The 23,754-nt window shown below is 36.7% G+C and overlaps 1 protein-coding gene across 1 annotated transcript in view; it reads left to right on the top strand.

Moving 5' to 3' along the window:
• Positions 1-23,754, top strand: part of KIAA0825 (KIAA0825 ortholog) — a 411,447-nt gene that overhangs the window by 359,790 nt on the left and 27,903 nt on the right. The gene's annotated exons all lie outside the window — the stretch shown is intronic.

The following is a 23,754-nucleotide window of genomic DNA, read 5'->3' as shown; positions in this document are numbered from 1 at the left end:
ATTAAAAGAACTCTTGAAGAAGATAAGAGTATATATATTTCAGAGAGGCTTCCTTGAAGAAGCCACAAAGCACAAATAAACAAAAAACAGCCTGTTCTTCAGAAGGTATCTTGCCTGCCCTATCAGCGGAAAGCAGCCAACTATGACCTATGCATAAAACCTGGGGCGAAAAAAAGGAACATGACGAAAAGATGGATGAAGAACATACATCTGAAGAGGAATGGCACAGAAAAACACAGGAAGTGTCCAAAAAAAAGTTCTCCAGAGTCTCAAAGAAATTACAGATAACAGATGACCTCTTAAAAACAAACTATCAAAAGAGCATTCAAAATAGTGATACAGTGAAATAACAGAAGATGAAAATTGAGCTAGAAAACTCAGGAATAAAATGAAAGAGAAACTAGAAATCATTACAGACATGAATGCTCCATTAAAGGCAATAAAAATTAGAATACATACTCATGAGAACAAAGTCATGTGGGTCAGAATTGGGAAATAAAAACATGGAGGATAAATCTCACAAACCAAATTAGGAAAAAAACAATATAAAAATTATTATAAAGAAGATGATAGATGTGGCAAAGAAGATCCAACAGCAAAAAAAAATTACTGTGTCTGAAGAAAAGAGCAGACAAATGGAACAAAAAATGATCTAACATATAAGAAAACTTTCCTGAAGAAAGACTTGATCTGTATATTACAAGGGCCCTTTATATCTGAGAAAACTTAATATGAAATAATCAACACCAAAACATATGCTAATACAACTTCTGGTATTTAAGGATAAAATTATACGGGCATCCTACCTGAGAAAGTAAGTCACGTCAAAGGGGAAAAAACGGGTTTTTCTAAAACTTCTTCAAAGCAACACTAATGACAGAGAACAGTGGAGCCGTGGGCAAATATATGTGATCTAAGAATTTCATTTACAGGCAAGTTATCTTTCAAACATAAAGACAGTGTTCTCAAGCAGGTAAGAATTTAGGGATTACAGCACCCACGATAGTTACTATTAGCAAGAAATGAATCAAAATGAAATACAGGTAAAAATACCTCAGGTTAAACAATCACAGAAATCTTATTATATGTTTCAATGTTATAAATCTTGAGAGTGTAAAAATACTTATACACAAATGTGCACGCACATATATGAACAACTGAGTGTAGAGAAGAAAGGGAAGCAGTAGGCCGGACCACAGATGGGTCAGCACATCCTTTACAATCAGCTCTCAAGAGATGCTGTTTTAAGCACTGACTTTAGTCACTTATAATCCTTTCATAATATTTTTTCCTTAAATTTAGAGAAATTTTAAAGGAATTCTAACAACTCAGTGAAGAAATGTTTTTTAGAAGTCCAATGATTTTTCTCTTTCACCTCACTTTTTTCCCTTTGATTTATTATGTGTTATTAAAGCCAGCATTTATAGAATTATCCCATCTTAAAAAATATTTTCACCACTTTGTCTTCATAAGAACATAGATACCTGGAAATACACTCACCAAATATTGAAGTGATTTTTGGGTAGTGAGACTTTGAGTGACTATAAATTGCCCTTGATAGACTAGAGCATATAAATAGTTTTACGGATGAATAGCTTTAAATATCCAGAAAAAAAGGATATGAGTCAAATAAGCAGAAAACTGGACTGCCTTTCTGATGTTATGTTTTATATATTCTTCCTTCTCATTTCTTCCTGGAAAAATAAAATAAAAAGGTAAAACTCTTTCGATCAGTGTATGTAGGATGCACAATGTTAGTCTTCAGAGGAATTACAAAGGAAGCTACAGAAAGTTATTTTTCCATAAAGAGCTTACAATTTAACTTGATGGTCTTAAGTTTTATGCATTTGTTTGAGTGCAGGTGTGATATTAACTTTTTGTCACAGAAGAAGGATTTGCAAGGAATCAAACTGATCTTTTAGGTGGCTCTCTTTTTCCCTGTTCACATATAAACCACAGCTCTCGTATCCAAGTAAATTGGGAATTTTTTGTTTGGAAATTATTCAAGGTATAAGGCAACCTCTTTGGCAGCTACAGTACTTTAATGTGGGCTGGAAAGAGAAACATGTTGATCCAAACTCTTTATTATACCTCAAGAATATATTTTAGAGTATGTCTCAAGTCTTAATTTTGGTTTAAAGGAAATCCTCGACTAAACTGGCAATTATCAGAGAAGTACAAATTTGTCATATTTGCATAAACCACATTGCTCCAGTAACAAAAGTGAAAGATTGGACTCACACACTGTGGCCTAGATTTTGGAAAATAATTTGTTACTGCTTTAAAGATCCTTTTAAGATGAATCAATGAAGTTCACAAATTTAGCTAATTATCCAAATATATTGTTTATAATCAGCCAGTTTGATCTTTGTTTTTTTTCTTAATATACTATCATGTTTATGGGATTCTGATTCCATAGTTGTAATGGGGTTAACTTCACTTTTTATTACCATTTTCATAATAGAAGCTAAAATTTTGAAGATTATGATATCATTTCATGATGTTAAAGCTCCCAGCTTGACATACTATTTCTTAAAGTTCATTTAAAAAGATAGGATAATGGAAGGAATCAGCAGTTACCTAGGTTAATTAGCATAAAATATATGGGGAGGAGATGAAGAGCTGTATTTAATATGTTGGGTAAAAAATTTGTACAAATCAAGTATCTGCTAAATGGGCAGGCTTCTACTGATTGTTGAGTACTTGCTTTGTGATCTAGTTTACTTTTTATAGAGTAAATTTAAACATCTGATTTAGTAAATTTTTATTGACTAAAATTAATCACAAAGATGATCATTCACAGTGAGGACTAGTAATACTTTTTAAGTGGATAATAAAAAATTGCTTACTATAGTTGCTTTTGCAACTTTCAGTTTTGTATATTATTTTGTCCTCCAAGTTAAAATGACAGAGTGAGCATATTGCATAAAAACCGAGATCATCACTCTTTCACTGCCTATCACCCTGTTTATGCTTAACCAAGCATTTATTTATAAGTTCTTAATGATAAGGGCTACAAGGTTACTACACCTGAGAGAAAAATCTGTAAGACAGGCTTTCTAATTAATCACTGGGAGGGTTCAGGAAGGTCCAGCTATTTCTGTAAACTGAAGCATTTATGCACTCTATTGCAATTGTTGATCACGAAAATGACAGGTAGTGCTTTATTTCTCTAAGTTTCTACTTCTGTTAGGAATAATGAACACTTTACATGTTTCTGTGTGTACACATGGACACCATCATTAAAACTAGGATGTCTGTTCACCTGAGGACATATAGGGGGACAGTTCTAAGAAAACAGAACCGTGGTACCAGCATCTTAGGAATGATGCTGAAATGCCACCCATGACACTCTGAATTTAAGACCACCAACTCAGAGCAAAAGGCTCTGAGACAGAGCAATCAAGAGCAACAGACCCTGTTAGGCAGGAGTTATCATATCCAGGACGATTTGTGACTAGTTAAGTGAGCTGGAACATTGTTCCATATTGGTTAATTTTACTGAGTTCACAAACAAAAACTGCAATGAAGTTTGCAGCAGTGCTTCAGGTGAAATCATAACTAATTGACAGTGCTGAGGCTCTTTCCCACAATTACCCCGGGTCACTGGGTTGCAATAGTGATAGATACAATGGCACCAACTCATGTCGTATTTACAAGTCTATTTGGGATCCCACACTTCTCTCCCCAGTTCTTGGCATCTGCTTTGTTGTATTTCCTTGTGCAGAAGCCTCTGCAGGCAGAGGAAAAAGCACTGCAGATCTTAATAGCTTGTTCCTCCTGTCTCTAGCCAGGTCCCTGACATTGGCAGAGGTCAACACCTAAGCCACACTGCTGGCATAATTTCTCTCTTAAACACAGTAGTGTTCATTTCTTGAGCCTAGCATATGTAAACAATACACAGAAATGTGTCCTCTCTCTGCCTGTATTCATGTACCTCAAATGTAGCATGACAGGCCAGGCCATCTAATCCGTTACTCATACTACCCTTGTGATGTTTCTCTTCACCCCCGCCCCCATCTTTCCTCATTTCTACAATCCTTACATTCATATTTTAGTTGTAAGAGAAGCAAGAAACAGTAGCTTTTCAGTGTTCAGCAGCTCTGTAGATGCTAGCCTACTCCTGGTAATGCTAAGGACACGGCTGTGAGCCCTAATGCATTTTACTAAAGAAAAGCACCTTCCCTCATGGCTGCCGCTTTCTGTCCTTGCACCACCGGCCAAAGACTCTGGGGGTCGCCCTTAGAGTGACCTGCTTTCTCTACTTCAGCCAAAGAAGCTTCACTTTTTATTTTTAAATTATCATGCTTCCACAAAACTCTTTTTGTGCAAATGCTACTATAGTTTAATCATAAAAAAAAACTCTCTAAAAATTCGAAGAAATTAATCACTTAAGGTCCTGATATATATGTTCAAATTCTACATTTCTGGGGAAATAGCAGCTCTGAGGAATGATGGAGACGTGCTCTTTAAGTGGGGAATACAGCAGAGGAGAACCAATCAAGGAGAAGCAGAGTTTCTATAAAAGGGAGCAGAAAGACATGGAATAGGAGTAGGAGATAATAGTTGTACTGGTGTTGGAATTTTTTTTCTTTGTGGGTTGGTTTAGTTTGGTAAACAGTGGAGTGAGAGGCGTCATTTCATCCAGTTCTCAAGTCAGCGGTCATGAGTTTAAGTGCTAGTTCTGTTTTATTTGAACTGTTGCATACTGGCAGAGTAGATTCTGGCATCTCCTATAAAGATGCAGGTGCCGGCTATTAGTGGTCAGGATGTAGAGCACAGAAAATGTAAGAGGCTCTGAGGGCGCTATGGACAGGTCTGACAGCATCTTCCACCACTGTCATTTATCCATCAGTAAAACCACTAGGTACTAAAGCAGCCATATCCTGTTGAAGAAAAGACTTGACAAAGAGAGCTATGAATTGATCACTATGACTGATAACTAAATTTGTCTGAGGTTCTATAAATACTATTCCGACTTTTAAATATCTATTTTATACAACTTTGAATTACACATGACTGTAGGATATATGTGACTTTATTGTTGATTCTCAAATATTTCAAATTGAATAAAATTAATTTTTTAAAATTTTATTTTATTGAAGTATAGTTGATTTACAATGTTGTTTTAATTTCTGCTGTACAGCAAAGCGATTCAGTTAGATACATACATACATACATACATACATACATACATTCTTTTTCATATTCTTTTCCATTATGGTTTATCACAGGATGTTGAATATAGTTCCCTGTGCTATACAGTAGGACCTTTTGCATCTGCCAATCCCAAACTCCCAATCCATCCCTCCCCAACCCCCTTGGCAACCACAAGTCTGTTCTCTATATCTGTGAGTCTGTTTCTGTTTCGTAGATAAGTTCATTTGTGTCATAGTTTAGATTCCACATGTAAGTGATATCATACGGTATTTGTCTTTCTCTTTCTGACTTACTTCACTTAGTATGATAATCTCTAGGTTCATCCACATTGCTGCAAATGGCATTATTTCATTCTTTTTTATGGATGAGTAGTATTCCATTGTATATATGTAACACATCTTCTTTATTCATTCATCTGTTGGTGGATATTTAGGTTGTTTCCATGTCTTGGCTGTTGTGAATAGTACTGCTATGAACATAGGGGTGCATGTATCTTTTTGAATTATAGTTTTGTCTGGGCATATGCCCAGGAGTGGGATTGCTGGATCATATGGCAACTCTACTTTTAGTTTTTTGAAGAACCTCCACACTGTTGTCCATAGTGGCTGCACCAATTTACATTCCCACCTACAGTGTAGGAATGTTCCGTTTTCTCCACACCCTCTCCAGTGTTTGTTATTTGTAGATTTTTTAATGATGGCCATTCTGACCAGTGTGAGGTGGTACCTCACTGTAGTTTTGATTTGCATTTCTCTAATAATTGGCAACGCTGAGCATCTTTTCATGTGCCTGTTGGCCATCTGTATGTCTTCTTTGGAGAAATGTCTATTTCGGTCTTCTGTCCATTTCTGGATTGGGTTGTGTTTTTGTTTTGTTTTGCTTTGATTTGTGGTACGCGGGCCTCTCACTGTTGTGGCCTCTCCCGTTGCGGAGCACAGGCTCCGGACGCGCAGGCTCAGCGGCCACGGCTCACAGGCCCAGCCGCTCCGCGGCATGTGGGATCTTCCCGGACCAGGGCACGGACCCATGTCCCCTGCATCGGCAGGCGGACTCTCAACCACTGCACCACCAGGGAAGCCCGGTTTTATTTTCTTTGTTATTTTTTGTTGTTGTTGTTGGGTTATATGAGCTGTTTATATATTTTGGGAATTAAGCCCTTGCCGGTCACGTTGTTTGCAAATATTTTTTCCCAGTCCATAGGTTGTCTTCTTATTTTCTTTATGGTTTCCTTTGCTGTACAAAAGCTTGTAAGTTGATTAGGCCCCATTTGTTTATTTTTGCTTTTATTTCTATTGCCTTGGGAGACCAACCTAAGAAAACATTGGTACGATTTATGTCAGAAAATGTTTTGCTCATGTTCTCGTCTAGGAGTTTTATGGTGTCATGTCTTATATTTAAGTCTTTAAGCCATTTTCAGTTTATTTTTATGTATGGTGTGAGGGTGTGTTCTAAATTCATTGATTCACATGCAGCTGTCCACCTTTCCCAATACCCCTTGCTGAAGAGTCTTTTTCCAAATGTATATTCTTGCCTCCTTTGTTGAAGATTAACTGACTGTTGGTGTGTGGGTTTATTTCTGGGCTCTCTATTCTGTACCATTGATCCATATGTGTGTTTTTTTGCCAGTACCATTCTGTTTTGATTCCTGTAGCTTTGTAGTATTGTCTGAAGTCTGGGAGGGTTATGCCTCCTGCTTTGTTCTTTTTCCTCAGGATTGCTTTGGCAATTCTGGGTCTTTTATGGTTCCATATAAATTTCAGGATTATTTTTTCTAATTCTGTGAAAAATGTAATGAGTAATTTGATAAGGATAGCATTAAATCTGTAGATTGCTTTGGGCAGTATGGCCATTTTAACAATACTAATTCTTCCAATCCAAAATCATGGGATATCTTTCCATTTGTTTGTATCATCTTCAATTTCCTTTATTAATGTTTTAGCTCTCGGCATATAAATCTTTCACCTCCTTGGTCAGGTTTATTCCTAAGTGTTTTTTTTCCTTTGGTGCAAATTTTAAAAGGGACTGTTTTGGCTTTTTTGTTTTGTTTTTACAATCTCTTTCTGATATTTCATTGTTAACATAAAGAAATGTAACCGATTTCTGTATGTTAATCTTGTATCCTGTTACCTTGCTGAATTCGTTTATCAGTTCTAGTAGTTTTTGTGTGGAGTCTTTAGGGTTTCCTATATATAGTATCATGTCAACTTCATATAATTGACATATAATGACAATTTTACCTCTTCCCTTCCAATTTGGATACCTTTTATTTCTTTTTCTCATCTGATTGCTGTGTCTAGGACTTCTAATACTATGTTGAACAGAAGTGGTGAGTGGGCATCCTTGTCTTCTTCCAGATTTTAGTGGGAAGGCTTTCACCTGTCACCATTGAGTATTATATTGGCTGTTGTTTGGCATAAATAGCTTTTATTAAGTTGAGGTATAGTCTCTCTATATCCACTTTGGTAAGAGTTTTTATCATGAATGGATAAAATTAATTTGGAATTTGCATAAAATTAATTGAATTTGGATAAAATTAATTTTAAAAAAATTGGTAATATCTTTTGTTCTATTTTGATAATATGAAATCATCAATTAAAAATCTATATTAGAATTTATTGGATTTTTAATAGAAGTCATTGATGCTTTATTTATATATTTATTTATTTATGCCTTATTTTGTTCATAATAGGATTTAAAATAATAGTTATACATATGCTGCAGATTAAAACCCAGATTCTTTCATAGGGAAAAGAAATCAAACTCAGGAATTTAGAAAATTAGTTTAAAGAAATTGGATTTAGTCAACATAGAGTGGAAAGATTATTGATTAGTCCTCAGACAGAAATGGGTATGAATTTTACCTCTGCCATTTTGCCCGATGACTTTGAGTAAGTCACTTCATCTCTCTTAATTTCAGTATTTTTATCTCTAATCTGGAGAATATAATGAGACCCCACAGAGTTACCATGAGGATTCGATGGAATGATGGGGTACAGACAGTACTTGAGGGCCTGACATGTACCGTATACTCAGCTAAGATTAGCTTAGGACCCAGATGAATACATGGCAAAAAAATGCAAGACAGAATTGATTAAATGTTACATTTTGGGGTATAGACATTCAACATGAAGGAGCTGAGAGCCGCTGAGACCTGAGATAATCAGAGAAGATTTGTAGAAATGTAATAAGGTCTAGAAATATGGGGAGGATTAAGGGAGTGTCTTACGCCCTCCATTAGGGCTGCTATAACAAAATATCATAAACTGGATGGCTAATAAACAACAAACATTTATTTCTCACAGTTTTGGAGGCTGAGTAGTCTGAGAGCATGACAGCAGCAGATTTGGTGTCTGGTGGGAGCCCACTTCCTGGTTCATAGGTAGCTGTCTTTTCACTGTGCCCTCACACAGTGGAAAGTACAAGGGAGTTCTCTGGGGTCTCTTCTATAAGGGCACTAATCCCATTCATGAGGGCTCCACCCTTAGGACCTGATTGCCTATCCAAGGACCCACCTCCAAATATCATCACATTGGAGATTAGGTTTCAACGTATGAATTGGCGGGGGGGGGCGGATGCAAATATTCAGTCTATAGCAGGGAGTGAGAAAATGAAATCTTGCTAGGTGAAAGAAAAAGAACAAGAAACAGAGGCAAGATGAGCAACATCATGTCAGGAGGCAAGAGAGATGAGGCCAGTCTGCTCCAGGTTATCTCTCCATGGCCTGACAGTGACAGGAGAGAATGGCAGGAGACTGGTGTGGAGAGAGACAATTCACTTCAGTTTGGATTTTTAAGATTTGAGGTAACATGATATCTAAGTAAGAATATACCTCATATTACTGGAGATGGGGTCAAGGCGTTCTGAAGAGGCTATAGCTTTTCAGGACTTCACCTCATAGCAATACTTAAACCCAGTGAGCTCTCAGTGACAGGAGAGAGCTCAGACCAAGGACTGAATTTGTACAGGATACAATCCAGTTACAGAGGAGAAAGCAGAAGAAGCTCAGTCAAAAGTAAACCCACCAAGAGGGGTGGTTAGAATTTTAGGAGAAAAGCTAGAATAGTGGTGTGGAGAACAGCATTCAGCAAGAGTGGGTAGCTAGAAGCCTGGGGAGGGCAAGGAGAGGAGATGGTCTATGAACAGCTGCTTCCTTCCTTAGATGGATGGAACCAGAATATCCAAAGGGAGCCCTGAAGGAGAGCCATTGTCTGGGGAGGGACACTGACTGGCTGTTCTGCCTCTGTTGGTTTTGCCTTTCCCCTGGATTCGGTTGTGCAGATGATCACCTTTCTGCTCCTCCCTGACTCCTGCTTCCATACCCCTACCCCTAGACCCAGACAACACCTTTTCTAGTGCTTTGGCCCAAAATGACCTCTTTTAATTCTCCCTTAGAACAGTTGGGACAGGCTAAATCTTTACAAAGTACTTAGAAACAACAGAAGAAAATACACAGGAGGCAGTACAGAGCATGGACTCTCCAGAACCAGACTCCCTTGGTTCAGATCCAGCCTCTCCCATTTAGTAGCTTCATAACCTTTGCAAGTTAATCTCTCTGTGTGTTGGTTTTCTAGTCTGAAAAAAAATGGGAATAATAACAGTACATATTTCATAGCGTTGTGCGAACCAAGTAGATCTAATATGTTTAAAGCTCTTAGTTGAGTGCCTGGCACATTTGTTTAAAGCTCTTAGTTGAGCGTCTGGCACATTTTAAGTGCAACATAAGTATTTGCTATTAAACAAGTACAGAATACAAAGAATTGAAAGAGCAGTATGCATAATGTTTATGAGTTACTAGAGCCTGGGCTTCCCTGGTGGTGCAGTGGTTGAGAGTCCGCCTGCCGATGCAGGGGACACGGGTTCGTGCCCCGGTCCGGGAAGATCCCGCATGCCGCGGAGCGGCTAGGCCTGTGAGCCATGGCCGCTGAGCCTGTGCGTCCGGAGCCTGTGCTCCACAACGGGAGAGGCCACGACAGTGAGAGGCCCACGTACCGCAAAAAAAAAAAAAAAAATTACTAGAGCCAGCTCTGCCATATAATAGCTGTGTTACTTTAGACAAATGATTTAAGTTCTCTGGGCCTCAGTTTCTTCAGCTATAAAATGTGGGTACAGTACTAACTGCTTTATAATTGTGATGATTGAAAGAATCAGTACATGTAAAGTGTTTCATAAGTACTTAATAATTAACAGACATTATTATTAGCTGTGTGGCTTACCAATACAGCATCCTTATCAACAGGGATCACAGGTGCTGTTCCATTTTACACCTGATACAGGCAAAGAAAGCCACCCCCTCCCCCTGGGCCTGGCAAGTCACCATGGTAGATACAGCTTTTTTCATGTCCTTACCTCTTCATAGTCAGGAGCCAGATGAATGGACCACACTTTGTCTCACCTACCTAAGCCTGCTCACATTTCCTCTCCAGTCTACCCTTTTCTGTAGTGACTATGTGTGCTGATTTCACCCTTCATATGAGCCTCTCAAATCAACTGGGGGTGGGGGAGGGAGCTTTCTCTTAGAGTAGAAACCATTTTCAGTATTAACACCTGAACTTAGCATTAATATAACACGATTTAAGCACAATGAAATTGAAGGTGATATAGTAATGAGTAGAGGAGAAGCGATTTAAGGGTCAAAGCTCTAAAAGGTCCCTTCTCTAAAAGCAGAGACATGCAGGAAAGTCAATTCCACAACTAAAAAGTCTGGAAAGAGGTTTTTATGGCAAAGAGCTAGGGACTTTTCAAGTCAGGGACAGTGCACTTGAAGGGAAGGAAATCTTGCTGTAGCTGCATCCCGAACTCATCAGCTCCATCTGCCCAGAGCCACCATTTCTTACCCTGATGTCTGTTGAAGTGGATGGCAGGTTGCTCTGGCCTAACTTAACCTGTCACCAGACAAACGTTCTGCCACCAGCACAGACAGGATAGTTCAGAAAAAGTTCTTGTCAGCTGGATTAAAAAACTGCCTTTATATCCCAACCATTTGGATGCTTCTGCTTCCAGATACTGTGCAATCAGCAAGTGTCCATATGAAGGTACTTTAAATAGTCATTTCCTCAAAATAACAATCTATAAAACATAAATAGTAAATTTCATTTTACCATAAAAGAAAATTAGATTATCAGAAAGAGAGGCTATAAATCATGTTATACATCTGAACTTTTTATGTACCATAACTAATCACTTTGCTATCAGGGCACTGGGGAAATTACAATAAATTATATTTTGTGGGGTATGCACCACATGAATGAAGCCAAGATTATTATAGAAGTGACCTTCACCTTGTGTGATGTCATAGAAAAAATGATGCTGCCCTAATAACTTCATAGGGTTAATTAGTTTCAGAGAACACACAAGAGGCAGCGATGTCACAGAGCTTTTTTTAATTTTCTTTCCCGTGGGAAGTTGGGCTAATAAAAATGAAAAACATTTCAAGTAGCTGAGTAAGAAAGAAGAGTTGCATAGGGTTAGAAGGAAATGCTTTAGTGCTGTCTGCTTAGAAGGCCTAGTTCTCTTTTTCTGTAAGCTGCAAATCTTATTCTTTTCTTGTGCATCTTTTCCCATTGGCTTGGGAAGCTTTGAAATGACCATTGTTTTCAAAACCTGCTCTGAAGATGGATTTTTTTAAAATTTGCTGATGAACATGAATCCATTTAATCAGACAGGGACCTCTGCAGATAGGGAGACATTTATCTGTATAAAATATGCAGCTTTGTTTGTTCTCACTGCTTGGTTCCTCAGTGGGGGTGGTGGTAAAGTTTCCACAGTCATGCTGGTTTCAGACGAATAGATTTGCTGGTGTCAAAGACAGACTGTGGCCCTCCACTGGCATCTGGGGTACAGAAGGCTAAATCTTCTGAATAGAGCCATTGATGATTACATTTGGGGGAAACTTAATCATAGAGTAATTAGGCTTTAATTCTTACAAAAACTTACAATTAATTGGATCTTTTATACAACTTTTTTTTTGTTTGATTTAAAGTACCCTGTAGGTTAGTTATAGAAACTTAATTTAAATATGGATTTAATTAGAATTGTTTTATGATTTTAATGAGTCTTAAAAGTCTTTTGATGAGCAGCCTATATAATTATGGTATTTAAAATGATTGGCTAAATGCATACTTTTATAATTTACCTTTCAGGAAACTGTATTTTTATGGAGGCTATTTTTTGTATGATGAATTGTTTCATTTTATGTTCAGTTTTTGTGGGAATGGGTACTTATTACTGTCCCTAATCACCCAAGTGTTTTTTGTCTAGAATGAAATTAAACTTTCATGGAATCAAAAGCATCAGGCAGTAGCCCAATACCGCAGTTAAATTTAATCACAAAAATATTTTTGTTTTTACTGTAAAGGAAACTGAATCATTGCTAAAACTTTTAGCTGGGGATTCAATTTTCCTACATAATCAGGTACAAATAAGTTACCTAAAGACAAGCTCTTTTTCTCTAGAAAAAAATGTGATTTTAGGCAAATGACTTGCAATTTTTTTAAATGAATGCAATATGGAGTTGTCAACTTTTTAATGCACTGTCAAAACAACTAGAAATGAGCACTTTCAATAAACATAAAAAGTTTTAAATTAGAAAAGAAAGGAAAACATTAGATACTTTCTTTCCTTTGAGTTGGTCCCAATCCAACCTATATTAAGTAAGATAACTTACATTTGATATTTTGGGGCTGATTAAAAGAAAGTTATGTTAAATAAGTAATATTAGGACACATTTTTAGTTTCCTTTTTGTTTCTTTTTTTTTTTTTTTGCGGTATGCGGGCCTCTCACCGCTGCAGCCTCTCCCGTTGTGGAGCACAGGCTCCGTACGCATAGGCCCAGTGGCCATGGCTCACGGGCCCAGCTGCTCCGCGGCATGTGGGACCCTCCCGGACTGGGGCACGAACCCGCGTCCCCTGCATCGGCAGGCAGACTCCCAACCACTGCGCCACCAGGGAAGCCCTATTTTCCATTTTTAATGACATTATTATGTTCTAGCCTTCGTATGTTCTATTTTTAAGTCAGATTATTTACATGTGCTTGAAAATCAATCAATGCAGTTTACATATCAAAAGAGTATAGGAGAGGGCTTCCCTGGTGGCGCAGTGGTTGAGAGTCCGCCTGCCGATGCAGGGGACATGGGTTCGTGCCCCGGTCTGGGAAGATCCCACATGCCCCGGAACGGCTGGGCCCGTGAGCCATGGCTGCTGAGCCTGCGCGTCCGGAGCCTGTGCTCCGCAATGGGAGAGGCCACAACAGTGAGAGGCCCGCGTACCGCAAAAAAAAAAAAAAGTATAGGAGAAACACCATATGGTCGTTGCGATAGATGTAGAAAAACATTTGACAAAACCATTTCATGATAAAAAAAAAACAAAACTGTGAGCAAACTAGGAACAAAAGTGAACTTACTCAACTTGATTAATGGCTCCTGTGAAAAACCTACTGCTAACATAATATTCAGAGATCATAATACTCAGCAACAAGGCAATGATGTCTTTTATTTAACATTTACTGAAGATCCTAGCCAGTGCAATAAAACAAGCAAATGAAATAAAATGCATGCAAATGGAAAAAGGTAAAAGTAAAGTGTCCATAATTGCAGATGACATGACATAAATGTAGAAAACCCTAAGGGATCCACAAAATAGCTATTAAATCTTATAATGGAAAAGAACCTGAAGAAGAATATATACATGTATATAACTGAATCACTTTGCTGTACACCTTAAACTAACACAACGTTGTAAATCCAACTATACTTCAAATAAATAATAAATAAATCTAATGAATAAATTTAGAAAATTTGCAGGATACAAGGTAGAAATAAAAACTGGCATTTTTATAAACTAGCAACAAACACTTGACAATGAAAATTTTTATAATCCACAATTACATGATCAATTTATTTTTGAGAAAGATACCAAGCTAGTTCAGTGGAGAAAAAAAACATAGTCTTTTCAACAAATAGTACTAGAATAATTGGATATCTGTGTGGGGAAAAATATTAGCCTTGATCCTTACCTCAAAACTTCCACAAAGATTAGCTCAGAATTAGTACTAGGCTTAAATATGAGAGCCTAAACTATTAAACTTCTAAAGGAAAACACAGGAGAGAAAATATCTGAGATACCAGATTAGGTAAAATGTTGGACAAAAATTAAATAGGACATAAAAAGCATGAACTGTAAAAGAAGAAATAAAGTTTAAAATGGATTCTCATTGAGATTAAAAATTTTGTCTTCCAAAAGACAAAGTTAAGAAAACAGAAATCCATGCCAAGGTTGGAGAGAGATTTTCACAGAATATTTATGACAAAGAGCTTGAATCTAGAAAACATAAAGAACTCTTACAACTCAGTAAGAAAAATACAAAGGTGTATAGGAAAGTGATTCAGTTATACATGTACATATATCCATTCTTTTGCAGATTCTTTTCCCATATAGCATAATAACAGAATATTGACTAGAGCTCCCTGTGCTATACAGTAGGTCCTTGTTGATTATCTGTTTTATATATAGTAGTGTGTATATGTTAATCCCAAACTCCTAATTTATGCCTCCCCCCCACATTTCCCCTTTGGTAACCATAAGTTTTCTTTCCAAGTCTGTGAGTCTGTTTCTGTTTTGTAAATAAGTTCATTTGTATAACTTTTTTGAGATTCCACATATAAGTGATATCATATGATATTTGTCTTTCTCTTTCTGACTTACTTCACTTAGTATGATAATCTCTAGGTCCATCCGTGTTGCTGCAAATGGCATAATTTAATTCTTTTTTATGGCTGAGTAATATTCCATTGTAATATTCCACTGTATACATGTATCACATCTTCTTTATCCATTCCTCTGTCATTGGACAGTTAGGTTGCTTCCATGTTTTGGCTATTGTAAATAGTGCTGCAATGAACACTGGGGTGCATGTATCTTTTCAAATTATGGTTTCCTCCAAATATATGTCCAGGCATGGGATTGCAGGGTCATGTGGTAGTTCTATTCTTAGTTTTTTTAAGGAATGTCCATACTGTTCTCCATAGTAGTTGTATCAGTTTACATTCCCACCAAAAGTATAGGAGGGTTCCCTTTCCTCCGCACCCTCTCCAGTGTTTATTGTTTGTAGACTTTTTGACGATGGCCATTCTGACTGATGTGAGGTGATACCTCATTGCAGTTTTGATTTGCATTTCTCTAATAATTAGCAATGTTGAGCATCTTTTCTCATGCTTTTTGGCCATCTGTATATCTTCTCTGGAGAAATGTCTATTTACATCTTCTACGTATTTTTTTGATTGGGTTGTTTTTTGTTTGATATTGAGCTGCACGAGCTGTTTGTATATTTTGGAGATTAATCCCTTGTCAGTCACTTCATTTGCAAATATTTTCTCCCATTCTGTCGGTTATCTTTTCATTTTGTTTATGGTTTCCTTTGCTGTGCAAAAGCTTTTAAGACTAATTAGGTCCCATTGGTTTATTTTTGTTTTTATTTTCATTACTGTAAAAGGCGAATCCAAAAAAATATTGCTGCAATTTATATCAAAGAGTGTTTTGCCTATGTTTTCCTCTAAGAGTTTTATAGTATCCAGTCTTACATTTAGGTCTTTAATCCATTTTGAGTTTATTTTTGTGTATGGAGTTAGAGAATGTTCTAATTTCATTCTTTTACATGCAGCTGTCCAGTTTTCCCAGCACCACTTACTGAAGAGATTGTCTTTTCTTCATTGTATATTCTTGCCTCCTTTGTCTAGGTTAATTGACCATAGGTGTGTGAGTTTATTTCTGGGCTTTCTATCATGTTCCATTGATCTATATGTCTGTTTTTGTGCCAGTAACATACTGTTTTGATTACTGTAGCTTTGTAGTATAGTCTGAAGTCAGAGAGCCTAATTCCTACAGCTCCATTTTTCTTTCTCAAGATTGCTTTGGCTATTTAGGGTCTTTTGTATTTCAATACAGATTTTCAAAAGTTTTGCTCTGTTCTGTGAAAAATGGCATTGGTAGTTTGACAAGGATTGCACTGAATCTGTATATTGCCTTGGGTAGTATAGTCATTTTGACAATATTGATTTTTCCAATCCAAGAACACAGTATATCTTTCCATGTGTTTGTGTCATCTTCAGTTTCCTCATCAGCATGTTATAGTTTTTGGAGTACAGGTCTTTTGACTCCTTAAATAGGTTTATTCCTAGATATTTTATTCTTTCTGATGTGATGATTAATGGGATTGTTTCCTTAATTTCTCTTTCTGATCTTTTGCTGTTAGCAGAAATGCAACAGATTTCTGTGTATTACTTTTGCATCCTGCAACTTTACTGAATTCATTGATGAGCTCTAATAGTTTTCTGGTAGTGTCTTTAGGATTTTCTATGTATAGTCTCATGTCATCCGCTAACAGTGACAGTTTTACTTCTTCTTGCATAAACAAAACTAAAAGACAACCTATGGACTGGGAGAAAATATTTGCAAATGATGCCACCAAGAAGGGCTTAATTTCCAAAACATACAAACAGTTCATACAGCTCAATATAAACAAACAAACTAGTCAAAAAATGGGCAGAAGATCTAAATAGACATTTCTCCAAAAAAGACATATAGATGGCCAACAGGTACATGAAAAGATGCTCAACATCACTAATTATTAGAGAAATGCAAATCAAAACTACAGTGAGGTATCACCTCACACCAGTCAGAATGGCCATCATGAAAAAGGTGTGGAGGGTGTGGAGAAAAAGGAACCAACCTACACCACTGGTAAGAATGTAAATTGGTACAGCCAATGTAATGGAATATTACTCAGCCATAAAAAAGAATGGAATAATGCCATTTGCAACAACATGGATGGACACAGAATTTTCATACTAAGTGAAGTAAGCCAGACAGCAAAAGACAAATATCACATGATATCACTTATATGTAGAATCTAAAATAATAATAATAATGATATAAATGAACTTATTTACAAAACAGAAATAGATCCACAGACATAGAAAACAAACTTATGGTTACCAAAGGGGAAAGGTCAGGGAGGGATAAATTAGGAGCTTGGGATTAACATATACACACTACTATATATAAACTATTATAGATAACCAACTAGGACCTACTGTATAGCACAGGGAACTATATTCAATATTTTTTTTTTTTTTTCTGTACGCGGGCCTCTCACTGTTGTGGCCTCTCCCATCACAGAGCACAGGCTCCAGACGTGCAGGCTCAGTGGCCATGGCTCATGGGCCCAGCCACTCCGCAGCACGTGGGATCCTCCCAGACTGGGGCACGAACCCGCGTCCCCTGCATCGGCAGGCAGACTCTCAACCACTGCGCCACCAGGGAAGCCCTATACTCAATATTTTGTAATAACCTATAAGGGAAAAGAATCTGAGAAAGAATAGACATATCTATGTATAACTGAATCATTTTGCTGTATACCTAAAACTAACCCAACACTGTAAATCAACTGGAACTTCCATACATTGCTGTTAGGAATGAAAAATGGTACGGCTGCTTTGGAAAACAGTCTGACAGTACTTCATTGGGTTAAACCTATATTTATCACTGTACCCAGCAATTCACTCCTAGTGTGGTAAAAACACATGTCCACACAAAGATATGGTTGCAAGTGTTCATAGCGGCATTATTCATAATAGCAAAAAGGGCGGCAACCCAAATATCCATCAACTGTGAAATGGATAAACTGTGGTATATCTCTACAATGAAATACTACTCAGCAATAAAAAGGAACAAAATATTAATAACTCAAAAACATGAATGAATCTCAAAAATTTGCAATGTGTAAAAATTAAAAACTGAAGTCCAGGTACTATAAGATTCCAATAATATGAAATGCTATGACACAAAGTGGATCAAGTGACTGCCTAGAGCCACAGTTGGGAAATTTTATTGAGAGCAAAGCGGCATGAGAAAACTTTTTAGGATGAGGGAACTCCTCTTTTTCTGATTGTGGTGGTTCAAACAATTTAATTCAATTTAATTGTATGAAACTGCCAAAATTCATTAAACTGTTCATTTAAAATTCATTAATATTACTGTATATAGGTAACACTTCAATAAAGGGCATTCCTAAAATAATTTTTACATGTGGCGTTTCTCAGGAATTCAAATGGTATAGTTCAAATGAGGTCTTTTCTCTATACCGTATCCTTTCATCTTTTAATGATTTGTACATCTAGTTTTTTTCCTCAACTACAGAATTATAAATAGTGTTTAGTCAAATGGTGTGCAAATGACTAATAAACGTATTAGTCATTTTACTGTTTAGATCTTTTCTTTTTCATAATAGGCCAAAGGCTGGCTAAAAGTTTTAGAAGTGATTCAGTCTCCTTTATCATGAAAACACTGCTCTGGGTTTCGGTATCAAAAGATACAAACATAAAGGAGTTATTCTGTGGTTTTTCTTTCTTTGTTTTTTAGATTGTAATAACTCCATATAACTACTGGATAATGGAAATGAAGGTGATTGGTGGGAAACATGCAATTAAATGTGATTATAAATCATGCTCATTTGAAAGGTCAATGTCATTTTGATACTTTTAAAATTTTCAGGGCAACTAACAAGTGTGTTCTTTTGTCTGCCTTTCTACCAACCTCACCCACCTTAGTGGTCAATTTAATCAACCTGATATGAAACTACTAATATTACTAATAGAATGTCAAAGGTTGTAGGGACAGAAACATCTACTGAATGTAAGTTAATATATTAACCAAATGGCGCCTTTCCACTATGGTTATACAAATGCCCAATTTATTGCTTCTTTTGGGCTTCCATTCACTCTTTCATAAAGTGTCTTTTATCTTCAACACTGTATTTTCCAAACTAATGCTAAATTACAGAAAATTGAGCATTTCTAGGACCTTGGAATGAAGCAGGCAATCTATTGAAGATAATCTTCTTAAATTACTGATTGTGACCTAAGAGATGTTATATAAATAACTATCAAATTATCTGCTTATTTTATATTTTGTTTCCTATTTATTATATTTAAGTTTTTTAGTAATTGTTTTCTTTAAAAAAAAAAAAGTCCTGCTAGTCATTCCATGCTGAGCAAATTAACTAACATGTTCTGGATCAAGTATTTGCATCTTAAATATCCAAATATATAAGTACAATTAATAAAGAAAAGTATATTTGTTTTCAAATACTTGACGGGCTCTTACCTAATATGGAAGATAGTCTTTGTTTGAAATTCCAAGTGTACAATTTAATGAATTTTGGTAATTTCATACAAGTAAATTGAATTAAATAGTTTGTACCTCTACAGTCAAGATACAGAAGAGTTCCGTCATCCTAAAAAGTTCTCTTTGCTCTCAATACATTTCCCACCTCTGGCTCTAGGCAGTCACTCACCTACCACAGGAGATGGTCTTGTTTTGAGTTGTTTCAGAGTGTGATTTTTACTAATGGATATGAGTTAAAGAGATATCAGTATGATATAAGGAAGAGTTTTCTGACAATTAGGTATAAACTCTTCATCAATTAGAGAGGTCTGAACACTTGCAAATTAAAATCAATGCCTCAAAGTCTCTTCCCATTCCAGGGTTCTATGACTATCTTGTTCGTGCTTTGGAATAGCATGTTCTAGTTAATTTGCATTTTTCTGAATAACCCTAAGTTAACTCTGGGTAACTCTTCAGGTTTTTGTTTCAACACTTGGTGACAGTCTTTATAAAATGTGTTATAAAAGTGTTCTGTCTTATTATCTTGGTGCACATTGTGCTAGATTTGTGGGTTTTCTTTTTTTATGATTGAGAATGTTATGATGACTTGGAGTTACCATCATTTCTGAACATTAATCATCACTGACAAAATTATCAGTGAAGAATATGAGGGAGTTTAGGTTCTGTAATTTGCTTTTTTAAAAATAACTCTCTGATCTCAGTTTTCTTTGTTTTTCATCTTTTTCTCCTCCCCTCCCATACCCCCAGTAGAGTCCTCTTTTCACTGTCTGTCCCTGTCTGCATCAACTGGCTTGCCAGTCTGAATCTGAATTGGTGAAAAATGCCAGTTTTCTTTATTGCTTGTCTCCATGCCCTCTAACCAGATATTTCAAATTTACCTTTTCTTCTTCTTATTCAACAACTCTCTAGCCATGTCAACCCTTCCCCTTCCTCACACCCGTCTTATCCTTATTACCTGCCTGCGTGGATTATTTCAACAACCTCTTTGTTTCCAGTCTTTCCCAATTCTAAGTTTTATATTTCACTGTCAAACTAAGCTTGTCCGAATTCAGGATTTCATTCCTTAGCACAAGAACGTGCAGGGATTTCCTACTGCGTGGCCCATCAATTCCAAACTACCCCCACTAGGCTTTTAAATCCCTCCACAAATGGCTCTACTACATGACTTAAGATTCATTTGTTGCTCTGTACACACTGGCCCTTTTCTGCCTCTGGAACACATGTTCCTACCCTCATGTCTTTGCTTGACATGACATTGTTGCTCAATCATCTTTACTCTATCTGAACTGAAGGTGTCCTTCAAGTACTACTTCCTTCACAAAACCTTTTCTGTCAGCTCCTATCCATACCAATTTCTAATGAATGGAGAATGCTTCGCTCTCAATAACTCCCTTCATTTTTACACATTAGCTCTATCTCTGTGCTGGATTGTACGGTCCACAAGGGCAGAGACCAGATCCTTTGTTGAATTTGTTTCCCCATAATGTCAAGTTCAATGCAGGGCACATAGTATTCCTAACTTTACAATGTACTTTTCACATACATTTTCTCTCTTATTTTATATACCATAAACAACATAAACACCTGCAGATTGACTTATTTGTTGTCACTCATTCCTTGCTTACCTGAACATCGCTATCATTTATTGTTCTGAAAGATCTCCTCTTACCTCTTCTCTTTTTCCAAATGTAAATAGTATTCACTACTTTATGAACGTCAGTAAATACTGGCATTGATATACCAGTAAGGAAAGAAAACCATAAAAGCGAAAGTATGAATTATCTGTACTATACTAAATGAAATCAATCCTAATCATTAAAAGTTACATAGAGTTTTTTAAAAATTTTAAATGGCCTAAACTTATATGCAGATAAAACAGAGACCCACAATTCTTTATCTGCAATTCTGAACTACAGAAAGCTCTTAAGCTGAAAGTCTTTGTAAATTTATAGTCTTAATTTATTCCACTTAAAATAAATGTTTATATGTTTTGCTGCAAATATATTAATATATTGGGTTATAGGGTACTGCCCTAGACCCTGTTGGGAATGCTTCCTAATAAAAAGAATGTGTATTGTATTACCTTTTTTAAAATCTAAAAAAAGGTCTGAATTCTGAAAATGACCTCAGGGGTTTCAGATAAGGGATTATGGATCTGTAATACATTTGTATAGTGCTCTGCAACCCTTCATTTAATAATATTATTTGATCCTCCAAATAATGTTATAAGGTAGCTACTACTACTGTTATTATTTCCATTTTGCAGATTAGAAAAGATGCAGAAAGATTAAGTGACTTGATGGTGAATGATAGGACTGAAGCTCATGTTTTCTAATTTTAAGTCCTAATCCCTTTTCTATGCCAATACTTTGAGCAGATGCTTTGGAAGTCATTCTGAGTTGTAGATTCTTCATAGACAAAATACAGAAGGTACAAACTTAAGATAAAATATGACTTAAAGAGATACCAAAGATTAAGTTTCCTCTGAGTTGAACGTTTAGAGTCTAATACTTTCTAAAGACTATATGCATATATATGTACATGTATATATGTACATATATAAGTAGTTTGTAAAGTCAATTTCACTCCCCGTTAATATAACTTACATGATAATAGTACAAAATCTGTACCTAAGTTTCTTAAATATTTTCATGTATAAACAATAGGAGATTTCTGTTGACCTTGGAGAAGATATGAGCCTTCCTTTTAGACTAAGAACAGAAAGCAGATAAAATATTCTAATATAAGGAGTATGAGGTGTATGTTTTTGTGGCTAGGGAATTTGTTAAAAGGCAGAAGAGGGCTTCCCTGGTGGCGCAGTGGTTGAGAGTCCGCCTGCCGATGCAGGGGACACGGGTTCATGTCCCGGTCCAGGAAGATCCCACATGCTGCGAAGCGGCTAGACCCGTGAGCCATGGCCGCTGAGCCTGCGCGTCCGGAGCCTGTGCTCCGCAACGGGAGAGGCCACAACAGTGAAAGGCCCACGTACCGCAAAAAAAAAAAAAAAAAAAAAAGGCAGAAGAGAAAGTAAAGAAACCATAAATGGGATGGCAAGTAGGTTGGCTTTCCAGAATGAGAATTCTTCTAAGAAAAGGGCAAAGGAACTTGAGTCCAGGGACTGTGTCCTAGGCATACTTGTGTTCCAAGTGTGCTTGGGCTTAGTAAATGTCCAACAGATGAATGACTACCAAACAAAACTAAGTGTGATAGAAATGAGAGGCAAATATTTCTGAATCCTATTGTTCAAAGCTGAAAAATAAAACTGCATCAAGTTTAGGATACTCACAGAATGGGTCATTACAGTTTTGTAGAACTAAAACTTCCTTAATTCCCATATTCTAAGAAAAGCACTGAGTTTTGAATGAGCCAACTGAAATTTAAATTCTAGCTTGGCCACTGGACAGCTGTGTGGCCTGGTACAAAGAAGTACATTTAAAAGTCCCAGTTTCCTTAATTGTAAAAATAGGGATAATAATATTTACTCTGAATAGTTGTTTTAGGATTAAATTAGATAATATATATGGAAGGGATAACATAGCACCTAATACATGGTCATCCTTCTTTGCACCCCTGCTTCCTTCCTTCGATCCTTTCATCCATCCTTCCATCATTAACATCCATAACACCTTTCCAAAGTAGCCAACTCTGGCCATACTTTTGGTGTAGTCTGAAACAGGGTCAGAAAAAGAAGACCCACAAAATTCTCCTCTTGCTGTTCTGTGCTCAGGTATACAAGAACACTTGGGGCACAGCAGGAGAAAGGTGAGCTACAAGAAGGGCTTTAATTACTGAGAACCTGCTCTGCACCTTCCTAGAGATACCACAGTGCTACCGACCTATTTACTCATTCATTCCTCAAGTATTTGCTTAGTGGTATTACCAGGTATAATACTTCACTAGGTTCTGAAATTATTGAGATAATAAATTCAGTCCTCAAAAAGGCAGGGGACCACATGGTAGGGAATACAGAAGTTTAAAAAATAATTGCAAATCATCTCTCAAGGTATATAACACTAGAAGTCAGTAATCACATACCTCTGTATTACCATAAAGGAAAAAGTGAGATATCTTGCCTGAGAGAAGCAGAGGAGGAGTCTGGAGACAGAGGTGGACAGAGAAAACTTGGCAGAAGAGGGGACATTTAACATATTCTGAAAGACCTTTAACCTTTAAAATCTCTTAGGAGTTTTCCATCTTCGGTCATGGTTAAACTATAAAGAATGAAATTGATATATCAAAATTTCAATAAATGTTTTATTCTTTTTATTGGATCAAGTTTTTACAAAATGCTGGTTTCCACTGTCTTTATGTTGATGTAGTTTTGTTCTCTCCTAGCTCCCCTCCTGACTGGATGAGTCACAGCACGTCTTACAGCAGTAATACATTAGGTTAATAAAGCAATTATTTAATTGACTC

Source organism: Monodon monoceros, unplaced genomic scaffold, assembly GCF_005190385.1.
Source record: "Monodon monoceros isolate NGI ecotype Baffin Bay Population unplaced genomic scaffold, NGI_Narwhal_1 Super_Scaffold_12, whole genome shotgun sequence".
Classification (NCBI taxonomy): domain Eukaryota; kingdom Metazoa; phylum Chordata; class Mammalia; order Artiodactyla; family Monodontidae; genus Monodon; species Monodon monoceros.
Note: the sequence above shows the minus strand (reverse complement) of the source record. Positions and strands in the feature narration are given on the sequence as shown.